This window comes from Furipterus horrens, unplaced genomic scaffold (assembly GCF_987537825.1).
Source record: "Furipterus horrens unplaced genomic scaffold, mFurHor1.1.pri manual_scaffold_17, whole genome shotgun sequence".
In the NCBI taxonomy this organism is placed as follows: domain Eukaryota; kingdom Metazoa; phylum Chordata; class Mammalia; order Chiroptera; family Furipteridae; genus Furipterus; species Furipterus horrens.
This window is the reverse complement of record NW_028327187.1, coordinates 89,549,658-89,565,255: the sequence shown is the minus strand read 5'-3', so window position 1 is coordinate 89,565,255 and position 15,598 is coordinate 89,549,658.

Below are 15,598 nucleotides of genomic sequence, written 5' to 3'. Positions count from 1 at the left end.
AGAAGTTATGTGAGTTAGCCCAAGATTGTCTGTAAATACAGGACTTTGTCTATTTGGTTACAAAATTAGAAGTTTTACTACAACAATAAGGTGCCATCAGAAGCTGGAGCTGAAACGAGGATTTGAGACATTTATGTTTGCTTTTTTTCCTACCTCCAGATTGTAATTCAGTGACTGGCACATAGCAAGCTCTTCATCAATGTCTGTTGAATAAATGAGCAGGTATGTTTGAGCTAAGTAGGGGGGGTAGGGAAGAGACCTTTTTTAAAAAAAAATATTTTTATTGTTTTTCTATTACAATTGTCCCACTTTTTCCCTCATGGGAAGAAACCTTTAAAGGGTGATAGTGAGGGATGAATTTGGAGGTGGAGTTGAGAGGAAATTATGCAATGAGGTAGAATTGTCTTTCACTAGATTAAAAAAAGGAAGATAAATAGGTTAAGAGTTAAGACACATTTATCTCTTTGAGATCCTGATTTCAATTACTTTAGCTCTATACCAGGAAGTGGAATTGCTGGATCATATGGTAGTTTTATTTTTAGTTTTTTGAGGAGAAACTTTTGGAGGTGATTGATAAGTTTATGGCACAGATTGTGGCAATAGTTTCATGGGTGTATATTTATCTCTAGATTCATTAAATTGTATCCATTAATTATGTATAACTTTGTATGTCAGAAAATAAATGAAAACTGAAAATGAGTTAAGACAGATTTAGAAAGGTTATACCTTGGGGGTTGCACCTAAGAGTACCAAAGCCCAGCTCCCTTCCCTTAGATCTGAATATCTCTCATTTGCAGCCACTCATCCTTGGTTCCTGCAAATGAAGAGCAGAGTGAACTAGAGTAATATGAGGAAAGACTGGGGTTTGTGGCTCTGGGGATAGAGCTTAAGAGACAGCCATTAGGATCCCTGTGCTGAGTCCCCCTCCCACACTGAAGTCTTTCATGGGTGGAGCACTCCCCTCCATACAGCATGAGTCAGTGGGAATGCAGGAATCCCACCTGCTGGACTCCTTTTTGTCCCACCCTTCAGAGCTTGCACACTGCTGAGGAGGAGTCAACTGGTGGGCTGGGGTATAGAGGTCTGGGAAGACTCAGGGGGTGTCAGTGACTGAGTGGTGTGACTTTGGAGCAGGGGCCATTCCCCTCACATTCTTGTGAACCTGACTGGTGCCTCGCTCTCATGGGAGATTCACTAGCCCCACCCTCCCAACTCCTGGTGGCTCCACTCTGCCAAGGTCAGGGCAGAAACTCGGAGGCCGAGTTATGTGGCTCTGGAGTGAGGGCCATTTCCTTCACCTTCCTCCAAGCCTGACAGGCATCTCCCCCTCATGGGGGATCTACTAGCCCCACCCTCCTGACTCCCAGTGGCCATACCCTTTTGAGATTGGGCTGCTGGAAAAATATGAGACAAACTGAGTTGTGTGGCTCTAGAACAGGGGCTATTTTTCCCTCATACACTGACTGTGCAGAGTCGTCCCTTCACACAGCTAAATCTTGGTCTGTTTGGGCCTGATAAATGCTGCTGCCCTCACCTTGATGACTCTGTGAGACCCTGACCACCACAAAGGTATGTAAGCACCCAGTAGGGAGACAGCTAGACTGGGTATGCCCCGGGACATTTGCTGAGTGGCCTCAGACCCAGCACTGGCGCCAAGTTTGAACCTGTGTCAATCTGGTGAGCAACACCTGCTCCTACTTGATGACTCAATGAGGACATACCTCGTGCAAATTGAGTACTGCCAGAAGCATTCAGTGATGCAAATTAACAGGCAGCCAGCAGGTGGAGGCAGGCAGAGGCAGATCTTGGGGTTCCGTGGGACTTAAGCTGACCTGCACCCCTGGGCCCAGTGTTGGTAGAAGTTGGCTTTTTTTAAAAAGATTTTATTTATTTATTTTTAGAGAGGGGAAGGAAGGGAGAAAAAGAGGGAGAGAATCATCTATGTGTGGTTGCCTCTTGCATGCCCCCAACTGGAGACCTGACCTGCAACCCAGGCATGTGCCCTGCCTGGGGGTTGAACTAGTGACCTTTTGATTCACAGGGTGGTGCTCAATCCACTGAGCCACACCAGCCAGGGCTTTGATGCAGAGCTTGGTCCTTCCCACCCACACACAGGCTGAGCAGAGGCAGCCACAAAATGTTAATTGCTTTGTAACTCCAAACAGGTTGCCAAAAGCCAGTCACAAGCAGTGTCTGACACTGATCTGAACCAGACTCCCTCCCAACAGTCCCCAGAACAAATACATTCAGTGGTGTGCTTCAGACTACAGCAGAGTTAGATCCAATTAGCTCAATAAGCATCACAGTCAAAGGGAGATTTAGATCCTGCTGAGGAAAGTTCCACTTCATGTGGTCAGCACCCAAACCTCAGCTGGTACACTGTGGCTGGGGTCAATCTCAACCCACCACACAAATGAGCCAACTATAATCAAGATTCAATTACAATAGGAGGGCTCATATAACCCACACAATGCACATTCTTAGAGCACCTAGTTCTGGTGATAAAGGAAAGAGTGCCACTGGGTTTCATAGGAGAACTTCTACATAAGGCCAGCCTGTGAAGACTGGGAGACATAGCAGATATACCAAATACAGAGAAATAAGCACAAAGAGGCAGCCAAAATGGGGAGAAAAAGAAAAATCCCCCAAATGAAAGGACAGGATAAATCTCCAGGAAAAGATCTAAATGAAATGGAGGCAAGAAATATACCAGATATAAAGTTCAAAATAATGGTTATAAGGGTGCTCAAGGAACTTAGGGGAAGAATGGATGAAACCAGTGAGAACTTAAACAGAGATAGTAAGCATGAAAAAGAACATAGAAACAATAAAAAAGAACTAGTTAAAAATGAAGAATGCAATATCTTAAATGAAGAACACACTAGAAGGAATAAACAATAGGTTAGATGAAGCAGTGGATTGAATCAGTGCTTTGGGATACAAAGTTACAGAAAACATCCAATCAGAGGAGCAAAAGGAAAAGAAATAATTTTAAAATGGTGATACTTTAAGGGACTTTTAGGACAACATGAAGCATGACAATATCTGTATCACAGGGGTACCACAAGGAGAAAAACAGAGCAAAGGGTTGAGAAACTATGAAGAAATAATGACTGAAAACTTCCCTAACCTGGTAAAGGAAAAAAACATAGAAGTCCAGGAAGCCCAGAGAGTCCCAAACAAGATGAATCCAAAGAGTATCACACCAAGGCACATCATAATGAAAACAGCAAAGGCTAAAGACAAAGAGGAAATCTTAAAAATGGCAAAAGAAAGACAGTTACCCACAAGGGAGCTGGCAGAAGACTGTCCACTGATTTCTCAACAAAAACATTTCAGGCTAGAGGAGATTGACATGAAATATTCACAGATATGGAAGGCAAAGACCTACAACCAAGATTATTTTATACAGAAATGCATTTAAAATTGAAGGAGACCCAACATAGGAGCACGAAAATATATAAGAAAAGTATTGGAAAACTACAAGAAGGATATCAATAGCAACACACTTATAGTAGGGAACTTTAACACCCCATTGTCAACAATGGACAGATCTTCAAAGCAAAGAAACACCAAGGGTATTGAGACATTGAATAACACACTAGGTTAAATGGACTTAGTTGATATATACAGAACTTTTCACCCCAAAGAAGCAAAGTATACATTCTTTTTGAATGCAAATGGAACGTTTTCAAAGATAGACCACATGGTAGGACACAAAACAAGCCTCGACAAATTCAAAAAAATTAAAAATATATCAAGCATCTTCTCAGATCACAATGCCTTGAAATTAGAAATCAACCTCAAGGAAAAAAATCAAAAACATTCAAACTCATGGAGAATGATTAACATAATATTAAATAATGAATGGGTTAACAATAACATCAAGGAAGAAACCAAGAAGTCTCTGGAAACAAAGATAATGAACACACAACAGCCCAAAACCTAAGGGACACAGCAAAAGCATTTCTGAGAGGAAAGTTCGTAGCAATAGAGGCCTACCTAAAAAGGATAGAAGAATCTCAAATAAAAATCTAACCCTAAAGCTACAAGAACTACAAGAAAAACAACAAACAAAGCCCAGAGCGAGTAGAAAGAACGAAATCATCAAGATCAGAGCAGAATTAAATTACATAAAGACTAAACAAACAATACAAAAGATCAACAAAAGTAGGAGCTGGTTCTTTGAAAAAATAAACAAAATTGACAAGCCTCTAGCCAGGCTCATCAAGAAAAAAAGAGAGAGGACCCAAATAAAAAAATCAGAAGTGAAAGAGGAGAAATCATGACTGATACCACAGAAATACAAAGGATAGTAAGAAATTACTACAAACAACTGTATGGCAAGAAATTTGACAACCTAGAAGAAATGGACAGATTTCTAGAAACATATAACCTTCCAAAACTGAATCAAGAAGAAATAGAAAGTCTCAACAGACCAATAACAAAGAAGAAAATTGAAACAGTAATCAAAAATCTCCCTGCACACAAAAGCCCTGGACCTGAGGGCTTCACAGGTGAATTTTACAAAACATGAGGGAAGAACTAATGCCTAACCTCCTCAAACTATTCCGAAAAATCCAAGAAGAGGGAAAAATCCCAAACTCTTTCTATGAAGCCAGTATTACCCTAATTCCAAAAGCAGGTCAAGACACAACAAAGAAAGAAAATTACAGGCCAATATCACTGATGAACATAGATGCTAAAATTTTAAATAAAATTTTGGCAAACAGGATCCAGCAATACATCAAAAAGATCATACACCACGATCAAGTGGGATTCAGCCCAGGGATGCAAGGATGGTTTAATATTCACAAATCAATAAATATAATACATCACCTAAACAGAATGAAAGACAAAAATCACATGATTATATCAATAGATGCAGAAAAAGCATTTGATAAAGTACAACACCCATTTATGATGAAAACACTCAGCAAAATGGGAATAGAGGGAGCATACCTTAACATAATGAAGGCTATATATGAGAATCCTGAAGCCAACATCATACTCAGTGGACAAAAATTGAAAGCATTCCCCCTGAAATCAGGAACTAGACAAGGCTGTCCACTCTCTCCACTCCTATTCAACATAGTGTTGGAAGTCCTAGCCACAGCAATCAGATAAGAAAAAGAAATAAAAGGCATCCCAATTGGGAAAGAGGAAGTAAAACTATCATTATATGCAGATGACATGATAGTATACCTAGAAAACCCTATAAACTCCACTAAAAGACTACTTGATATAATAAGTGAATTTGGCAAAATAGCAGGGTACAAAATAAATATACAGAAACCTAAGGCATTTCTGTACACCAACAATAAAATCTCAGAGACAGAGACAAAAAAGAAAATGCCATTTACTATAGCAACAACAACAAAATAATAAAGTACCTAGGAATAAACTTAACCAAAGAGATAAAAGACCTGTACTCTAAAAATTACATAACATTGAAGAAAGAAATTAAGAAAGATACAAATAAATGCAAGCAAATACCATGTTATTGGATGGGAAGAATCAATATCATCAAAATGCCCATACTACCAAAAAAGCATTTTACAAATTCAATGCAATCCCTATTGAAATACCAATGACATATTTCACAGACCTCGAACAAATACTCCAAAAATTCATATGGAACCAGAAAAGACCCTGAATAGCAAAAGCAATCTTGAGACAGAAGAGTACAGCAGGAGGAATCAAAATACCAGACATCAAACAATACTACAAAGCCACTGTGATCAAAACAGTCTGGTACTGGCATAAGAACAGACATATAGATCAGTGGAACACAATAGAGAGTCCAGAAGTAAACCCAGGCCTCTATGGTCAACTAATCTTTGATAAAGGAGGAAGGAACATAAAATGGAGTGACAAGAGCCTCTTTAACAAATGGTGCTGGGAGACCTGGACAGGGACTTGCAAAAAAATGAAACTAGACCACCAACTTACACCACACACGAGAATAAACTCAAGATGGATCAAACACTTAAATGTAAGCCATGACACCATAAAAGTCCTAGAGGAAAACACAGGCAAGAAATTTCAGATATCCCATGTAACAGTATCTTCACGGATACATCTCCTAAGGCAAGAGAAATAAAGGAAAAAATAAACAAATGAGACTACATCAAACTAAAGAGTTTCTGCTCAGCAAAAGAAAACATGAGCAAGATGAAAAGGAAACCAACCATATGGAAAAACATATTTGCTAATGACATCACAGACAGGGGACTGATCTCCAACATATATAAAGAGCTTATATGAGTCAACATCAAGAAAACAAACAACCCAATTAAAAAATGGACAAAGGACCCAAATAAACACTTCTCTGAAGAGGACATACAGAAGGTCCATAGACACATGAAAAAATGTTCATCATCATTAACCATCAGGGAGATGCAAATAAAAACCACAATGAGATACCATTTTACACCAGTCAGAATGGCTATCATCAACAAATCAACAAACAACAAATTCTGGCAAGGATGTGGAGAAACGGGAATCCTACTGCACTGTTGGTGGGAATGCAGACTGGTGCAGCCACTATGGAAAACAGTATGGAATTACCTCAAAAAACTAAAAACGGAACTGCCTTTTGCACCAGTGATTCCACTCCTAGGACTATACCTTAAAAATCCTAAAACACTAATTTAAATGAACTTATGCACCCCTATGTTAATAGCAGCACTGTTACAATAGCTAAGTGCTGGAAACAACTTAAATGCCCATCTATAGATGAGTGGATCAAAAGGCTGTGGTACATTTACACAATGGAATACTATGTATCAGAGATAAAGATGGAACTCCTGTCATTTGCAACAACATGGATGGGACTAGAGAGAATTATGCTTAGTGAAGTAAGCCAGGCAAAGAAAGAGAAATACCATATGATATCACCTAATACAGGAAACTAAAGAACAACACAAACAAATGAACTAAATAGTACAAAGAGCAGAATAGTAATCAATAGCTGGGGGGAGGGAGGGGGGATAAGTAAGGGAAAGGTTTGGTCAGGGAACGTGTATGGATGACTCATGGACGTGGACAGTGGGAATGGATATGATTGAGGGAGAAGGAGTGGGCTTGGAGGGAGATAAATGGGGGAAAATTGGGATAACTGTAATTGAAACCCCCTCCCAAAAAATGGCACAATACAGTCCCTTTAATGACAAGGGGGGTATGCTGAGGGAGAAAAATCGTGACCCAAGGAAAATCACAATGCCCATTGGTAGACTATAAAGTAATACAGCTAACCATCATTAAAGTCTCTTCATTTAAAGTTTTCTAGCATTTGTAAATCAAACATCATCAAAGATGCTTAATTTACAGGCAAGAAGAATGTCAAGTGCCTTGCAACTGAATGTCTTCCCATTAAGAAAGGCTTACAGAACTAGAGAACGGTTTGTGGGTTATACTACATAAATTAACATGTGTTTTCTGTTTTCAAAGGGTATAAGCCTAGGATTTCACCACCTGAGTAATTGTGTGTACATATAGACCTCACTTAATCCTGTCTGCATTGCTGCCTCCTTAGACTGAACGGTTTGGCTGTACCAAGTGGATGGGTTGGTGAAAAATGGGATGGTCAGTGGGCTTCACCTTAAAACAGGTTTCTCTTTTCCATTTTAATGGCTTGGACAGAAAAGACCCAGAGGTCTAAGAGAAGGGAAACCTAAAATATTTCTCTTAGCCCAAGCTAAATATAACGGACAAAAGGGTTCTGGACGGATATGATGTGCCTGGCACACCATCCTCCAAAGAAGCCCCTTTTTTTGTTCCCTAATTGGGGACATTGAAAAATTAATTCCTGCATTTTGTCATCTAGTGGTTATGAATTGAATGATGCCTTCTAACCCTGTCGCCATATCTGTTGCCCCAAGAATACAACAAGGACGCCAGCCTGTTAAACCAACTACACCATGGTCTGGGGACAGCCAGCTGACCTGGAGTCTACACGACCCTTCTCCATGTGAGAAGGCCACCCTCCCCTACACACCCCCACTCTTTTTTTTTTTTTAAACAAGATGGTTTATTGAGTGGGCAACATGGCGGGCTGGGGTTGAGGCAGGCACCAGCAGCTAGGATCAGAGCGGAGTGAGTTTTTGAGAAGTTCTGAGGCTTGGGGTATGTAAGCAGTACAAGATAGGCTAAATTGCTCCCTTGTACAGCCAGCAGGTTGGTGATTGGACAGTTGCCATCTCCTGATAGCTGCCTGAGTCTAGGGCAGCTAGGGGCGGGGCAGGGGGTAAGAAGGTGAGCTGCCTTATGGCAGGGTTTTATTTTTATTTTTTTATTTTTTAAGTATATTTTATTGATTATATTGTTATAATAGTTCCAATTTTTTCCCCTTTGCACCCCTCCTCCCAGCACCCCCCTTCCCCAACAATTCCCTCCCCAAGTCCATGCCCATGGGTCATACATACAAGCTCTCCCGCCTCACCCTTTCATATATTCTTCTTCTTTTTTTCTAAATAATTAATTAATTAGTTAAATATTTTAACAATAAAAAATAACAATCCCTCCCTCTCAGACTTAAGACCCTTTACAATCTTATAAAGGACAATGGACGAAGGTCTCGAGCTCCTCTAGCTGCTTCAAGCTGGACATGGTCGTCATCCTACCTACCCTTGGGTCAAGAAATCCCAAATAAGAGTGGGGGTGTGGAGGGGAGGGTGGCTTTCCCACATGGGGAAGGATCGTGCAGACTCCAGGTTGGTTGGCTGTCTCTGGACAATGGCATGCTTCGTTTAACAGGCTGGCAACAGGGTTAAAGGACATCATTCAACCCGTAACCACTAGATGACAAAAGACAGGTATTAATTTTTCAATGTCCCACATTAGGGAAAAAAAGGGCTTCTTTGGAGGAAGGTATGCCAGGTACATCTCACCTGTCCAAAATCCTTTTGCCCATTATACTTAGTTTGGACTGAGGGAAATATTTTAGGTTTCCCCCTCTCAGGCCTCTGGGCTCTTTCTGTCCAAGCTGTTAGGATAGAAAAGAGAAACCAATTTTAAAGTGAAGCCCACAGACCACCCCATTCTTCACCAACCCAGCCACTTACTTCAGCCAAACCATTGAGTCTCAGGAGACAGTGATGCAGACAGGATTAAGCGAGGCCTACACATACAATCACTCAGGTAATGAGATCGTAGGCTTATGCCCTTTGAAAACAGAAAACACATGTTAATTTATGTAACATAACCCACATACAAGTCTCTAAATCTGTAGGACTGTCTTATCGGAAAGATATCCAGTTGCAAGGCATTTGACATTCTTCTTGCCTGTAAATTAAACATCTTTGATAATGCCACAGACATAGTTTAATTTTCAAATGAAAACAAATTTTAAATGAAAAGAAACTTTAAAGACGGTTAGCTGCACTACTTTATAATCTACCACTAGGCATTGTGATCTTCCTTGAATCGTGATTTTTCTCCCTAAGATTACCCTCCTTGTCATTAAAGGGACTGCATTAAGTTCATTTTTAATTTATCCTGTTCACTTGCATAAACACAACAAGAGCAGCAAATGATCACTTATGATCTTTAGTTCTGCTTTGCTGGAACTTATGCAAGGAACATTTAGGGTGACCTTCAGTCTGCCCTTCAGGTCACAGATGCTGAGCCACATACCTGGCATTCAGCCTTGCCTGTACACACCTGTCTTTTCCAGGTCCTCCTGGTTTTCCATTGTGCCTTAGGGTCCCTTCTAGCCATCTTTCAGGAAAACAACCTTCATGCCTTCCCTGGAAAGATTGCTATGGACCGCTCATCCATCCAAGGTACCAGGCCTTTTATCTCGTGGACTTTTATTACCTTTGAAAGTCAGTCCCAGTTGCTCAGGGCTTTTTGGTAACAACAAAGCCCAAGCATGTCTCCTTTAGGCATGACATTCCATTCAAAGTCTTAGTTAAAAAAGAAAAAAAAAACAACCTCTATTAACAACTGATCTTATTAGTTTTATGCAAAGAAACTTAGGTCATTACTTACTTCTTTAGAATGCCGAATTCTGGAGGGATCAGATAAGGAGAAAATATATACAGTGTGAAGGAAAATCCTTGTCCTTCTAATATTCACTGAACTTGCATTTCTATTCTTTATATTTTTATTTCCCCCCCCACTAAAAATTTTTCTGTTTGTTTGTTTTTCCATTACAGTTGTCTCACTTTTTTCCCTCTCTTGCTTTCCTGCACCCTGCCCCCCCTTCTTCCACATTCAGTCTCCACCCAGTTGTCCATGTCCATGGGTCATTTATACATGTTCTTTGACTAGACCCTTCCCCTTCTTACCCCTTCTCTCCCTCCCATCTCCCCCTTTGTTACTGTTAGTTTATTCCTTGTTTACATACCTCTGGTTCAATTTTGCTCATTTGTTTGTGTTGTTCATTAGTTTCCTGTAACAGGTGATAGCATAAGGTAATTTTCTTTTGTTGCCTGGCTTATTTCGCTAAGCATAATTCTCTCTAGTTCCATTCATGTTGTTGCAAATGGTAGAAGTTCCTTCTTTCTTTCAGTACTTATTCATTGTCATTTTCCCGCTTTGTACTCGTGTTCCTCTCTGTCTCTCTCTGTTTCTTCATCTTCTTAAAGCAGACCCTTTAGCATCTCTTGCAATGCTGGTTTGGTGGAGATGTATTCTTTTAGCCTTCTTTTGTCTTGGAAACTTCTTATTTCACCTTCCATTTTGAATGAGAGCCTTGCTGGGTAGAGTATTCTTGGTTGTAGGCCTTTGTTTTTCATTACTTGGAATATATTTTGCCATTCCCTTCTGGCTTGTAATGTTTCTGCTGAGAAATCTGATGATAGCCTTATTGGAGCTCCCTTGTATGTTATTAGTTGTTTCTCTCTTGCTGCTTTTAGGATTCTCTCTTTGTCTTTGAATGTTGGCATTTTAATTATGATGTGTCTTGAAGTGGGCCTGTTGGGGTTCGTCTTCATTGGGACCCTCTGTGCTTCCTGGACTTGCATGATTCTTTCTCTCCTCATGTTAGGGAAGTTTTTTGTCATTAGTTTTTCAAAGAGGTTTTCTATTCCTTGCTCTTCTTCTTCTCCTTCTGAAATTCCTATGATATGGATATTATTACGTTTCATGTTGTCCTGCAGCTGTCTTAGAGCCTCTTCAGTCTTGTTCAGTCTTTTTTCGTTTCGTTGCACTGTCTGTGAGTTTTTGTCTACATTGTCCTCCAGCTCGCTGATTCGATCTTCTGCTTCCTCTAGCCTGTTTTTAATTCCTCCTACTGTGTTCTTCAATTCAGAGATCGTATTCTTCATTTCCCCCTGGCTCTTATTGATAGCTTCCATGTCCTTTTTGATGCTGGTATAATTCTGAGTAAGTTCCTTATAGTTCTTCTGGAGTTCACTGTAGTTTTTCTGGAATTCTTTGTAGTTTCCGCTGAGCTCATTGAGCTTCTCCATAATCCATGCTTTCAATTCCATATCTGATAGTTTGCTGCCCTCTATTTCATTTAGCACTCTTTCTGGGGACTCTACCTTTCCTTTCGATGGGGGGTTGTTTCTCTGTCTCCCCATTTTTGTGACTCCTATTATTTGTTGGTACTTCTTAGAATGATCTGCACTTCCTGGATCTGCCCCTGGTGGCGTCAGATCCTGTACCAGTCTGGGCCTAGGCAGCCTGTTGGAGACTTTCAGGGATCTACTGCCTTTGTCTGACTCCTTTAGTTGTTAATCTATTCAATCTGTGATTAGCCGTCAGGCTTAAGGACCGTGGGTGTGGCAGCTTAATTCCTGTAGGCAGGGCCTTTGCTTCCCCTCAGGCTGATGCCACTTAGGCTGATGCCACTTGGCCAGGAATGGTCTGCCTGCAGTGTGGGGATGAGTCAGCACTGGGACCCGGCCGGCCTCTTCCCCTGCTCTCCCCTCAAAGCCACCACACCAAACTCTCCCCGAGCATTTCCTGTCCTGTGTGTCTTCCCTCTGCTTGTGCCCAGGGTAAGTGGAGGCAGAATATTTTCATATGTGATCCGCTTAAGAGCTCTTTTTCTCCAGCTGTTTCTCTCCGGCTAGCAAGAAACCCCGTGGCTTTTCGCTTTTCTCAGCTGGATACTATTTTACTTTCCACTCTGTTGCTGTAGGCTGGGAAGCTCAGCTGGGGGCTTAGACCCTGCCCTTCTCAGGGGGAATCCCCGGCTGCTGAGCTGTTTCTCAGTCCCTTCAGCTGCTACCCTTGTGACGCCAGCCAGCCCCTTCCACATCTCCGCACTCCCTACCAGTCACGTTGTGATGTAGCGGCCTTTTCTGTGTCTCCATGGTTATAAGACTTCTCTCCAGCTGGTGTTCGGTTGGTTATTCCAGATGATTTCTCCAAAATTACGTTGTAAATCCAGACTAGTTCTGGGAGGAAGTTAGTGTAGCTTCCACTTACTCCTCCGCCATCTTGTTTGTCCACAACCCCACTCTTATTAGGGATTTATGGACCCAAGGGTAGGTAGGACGATGACCATGCGCAGCTTGAAGCAGCTAGAAGAGCAGGAGACCATCGCCCACTCTCCTCTATAAGATTACAAAGGGTCTAAAGTCTGAGGAAGGGGGAATGTTACTTTTTTTTTTTTGGTTATAAAAAAATCAATTAATGAAGTAATTCTAAAATAATGGTAACATAGGAAAAAAGAAACTGGAGAGATTGCATGCAGGAACCATGGACATGAACTGGGGAAGGGAGGGATTGCTGGGGCGGGGGTGGGGTGCTGGTAGGGGGGGAACAAAGGGGAAAAAATGGAACTATTGTGACAATATAATCTATAAAATGTAATAAAAAAATTGAAAAAAAAAAACCAAGGTAAAAAAAAAAGATTAACCACAAGTACTTTACCCAGATAATTTCACTTTTCTATAGACTGTTAGTGGAGATGGATTATCTGATATTTCCACTATAAGAGAAATGAATGTGCACAGTCTATTTAGCCCTATGTTGTAATTTCATACAAATATCGTTATTGTACCATTCTTAAGGCTTGCCTCAAAGTCAATACATCATTATTATACTATGAGGCATTTCTTTTTCTGTAAAGGGCTAAATATTCCTGTTTTTCTCTCTCCTCTCCTCACCTCTGCCCAGAAAAATCTTGTTTAGTCCAGGCCCTGCTGGCAAATAAGATTTTTTTTGCATATTTCCTCCTCCCCCTTCTCCTCCCTGCCCTGTCACTGCCCTCTCCTTTTTTCTTCTTTTTCTTGTCTTTTTTTCTTCTCCTTCTCCCTCTCCCTCCTCTTCTCTCTCTCCCCCCCTTCTCCCCTTCCCCTTCTCCTCCTCCCTACTCCCCTTCCCCTCCTCCTCCTCCTCTTCCTTCTTCATTGTTGTCATCATCACTGTCTACAATCATTTCAAAATGTAAAAATCCTTCTTGGGTCTAGGTTGTAGTTGGAATTTGGATTTGACCTGTGACCTGTATAGTTGACCACCCTTCATCTAGAAGAATTCAGAAAAAAAATTCAGGTGGTTATTTTTTTTTCTTTGTGAGATGATGAAAGAATAGGATTACTGTTTTTCTTTTTAACAATAACAAAAAACATGTTCATGGTAGTGAAGATGGGCCCCACCTGAATGATTAATATCCTTTATTTTTACTTTTTTAAGATATGTTTTATTGATTATGCTGTTACAGCTGTCCCAATTCCTTTTCCCTTTGCTAACTTCCACCCAGCAACACCCCTCCCTCCAGTTGTTCCCTTCCTTAGTCCATGGCCATTGGTTGTGCATATAGTTCTTCTCAATATCTTCCTGTCTACTCCACTCCCTCCTACTATGTTTCTTAATTCCTGTACCATCTCCCTCCCTTTCCCCCCTTTCCCCTCCCTGCTGACGCCCCTCACATAATGTTCCCCATACCTATTATTCTTTTTCCACTCTCGTTGCCTACTTAATTTGCCTTTGTTTCAGTTCCCTAACTTCTGTTGTTGGTTGTGATACAGTTTTCATTTTAATGTTCATAGTTTTGATCCTCTTTCTCCTAAACAAGTCCCTTTAACATTTCATATAACAGTGGTTTGGATCTGATAAACTCCTTGAGATTTACTTTGTCCTGGAAGCACTTTCTCTGCTCTTCTATTCTGAATGACAGCTTCGCTGGATAGAGTAATCATGGTTGTAGGTCCTTGCTTTTCATTACTTTGAATATTTCTTGCCAGCCCCTCCTTGCCAGCAGTTTTTTTTTTTTTTTTTTTGAGAAATCAGCCGATAGTCATTGGAACCCCTTTGTATGTAATTCTCTTCTTCTCTCTTGCTGCTTTTAAGATTCTCTCGTTATCCTTAATTTTTGACATTTTGATTATCATGTGTCTTGGTGTGGTTCTCCTTGGGTCCAGTTTTTCTGGAACCCTCTGTGCTTCCTGGACCTGTAAGTCTATTTCTTTCCCCTAGTGAGGGAAGTTTTGCTTCATTATTTTTTCACATAATTTTTCAATTTCTAGTTCTTCTTCTTTACCTTCTGACAATCAATATGATTCGCATGTTGGCCTGCTTATAGCTGTCCCATAGGTTTCTGAGCCTCTCATTTTCCTCACTTTTCATTTCCTCTTTCTGCCCTGGTTGACTGTTCCTTTCCTGTGTTCCGATTTGTTGATTTGATCCTTGGTTTTCTTTCCCTCACCACTAGTTTCGTGTGTGTTTTTGTTCATTTCAACAAGACTAGCCTTAATTCCTTCCCCGTCTTGTTTAAGATATGCTGTAATTTCTGTAAACATTTTTATAAGGAAAGCTCTGAAGTGAGCCTCAGAAAGATTATCTCTATGCTGGCCAGTTAGATTAGATATTTGCTGTCTGGTCAGCAGTGTCACCAGGATCTCTATCATGATCTGTGCCACCCTGGCAGTTTTCTGTTTACCTTTGCTTCCTGGGCAGGGCTGTCACACCTCCTATGCTATAGGGGGCAGAGCCTCATACACTCATCACAACTGGGTGACCCTTCTCACCACGCTGTGGTGTTTTCTGTGGGGGTGAGGGTCCAAGATGGGTTCTCTCCTTCACTCTCCACTGAGAGACTAGGAGCCTCCTCCTCCATCCCCACCTGCTCTGGGCCTCACAGTCCAAGGCCATGGGGGTCTGTCTTTCCTGGCTTTGGAATTACAAGCTGATGGGTCTGGTCTGCAGCTGGGGGTTGCTCCCCAAGTGCTTCTTGCCTCCCCTTAAATACAGATGTCTGTGCTTACTGCTGTCCCGCCGCCATTGCTGCTGCTGCTGCTGCTGCTGCTGAAAGCACAGCTTGACCTCTCTGCCCCTCCTACCCATCTGGATGAGCACCACTTCTTTATAACTTCATATTTTGGACTTCCATTTATTTTCTGGAACTTCTGGTTATTTATGGTTTTGCAGTGGTTGTATTCCTTCTTAGTTGTGGAGGGAGATGGAGCGTGTCAGTCTAGGCCTCCATCTTGGCTGGAACAGTCCTGTGTGTGTTTGTCTCTGTGTCTTAGGTAGAGCTGTTGCTCCTATTACATTGTAAGGAGCGGGGCGTTAGGTATTCATCAGTAACAGGCGACCTGTTTCACCACATTGTGGTGCTGTATGTGGGGGAGTGGTCTGAGAAGGAACAATGCCGCTTGCCTAGCACTTGCCCCTTTTCCCAGCACTTCTCCCACTTCCG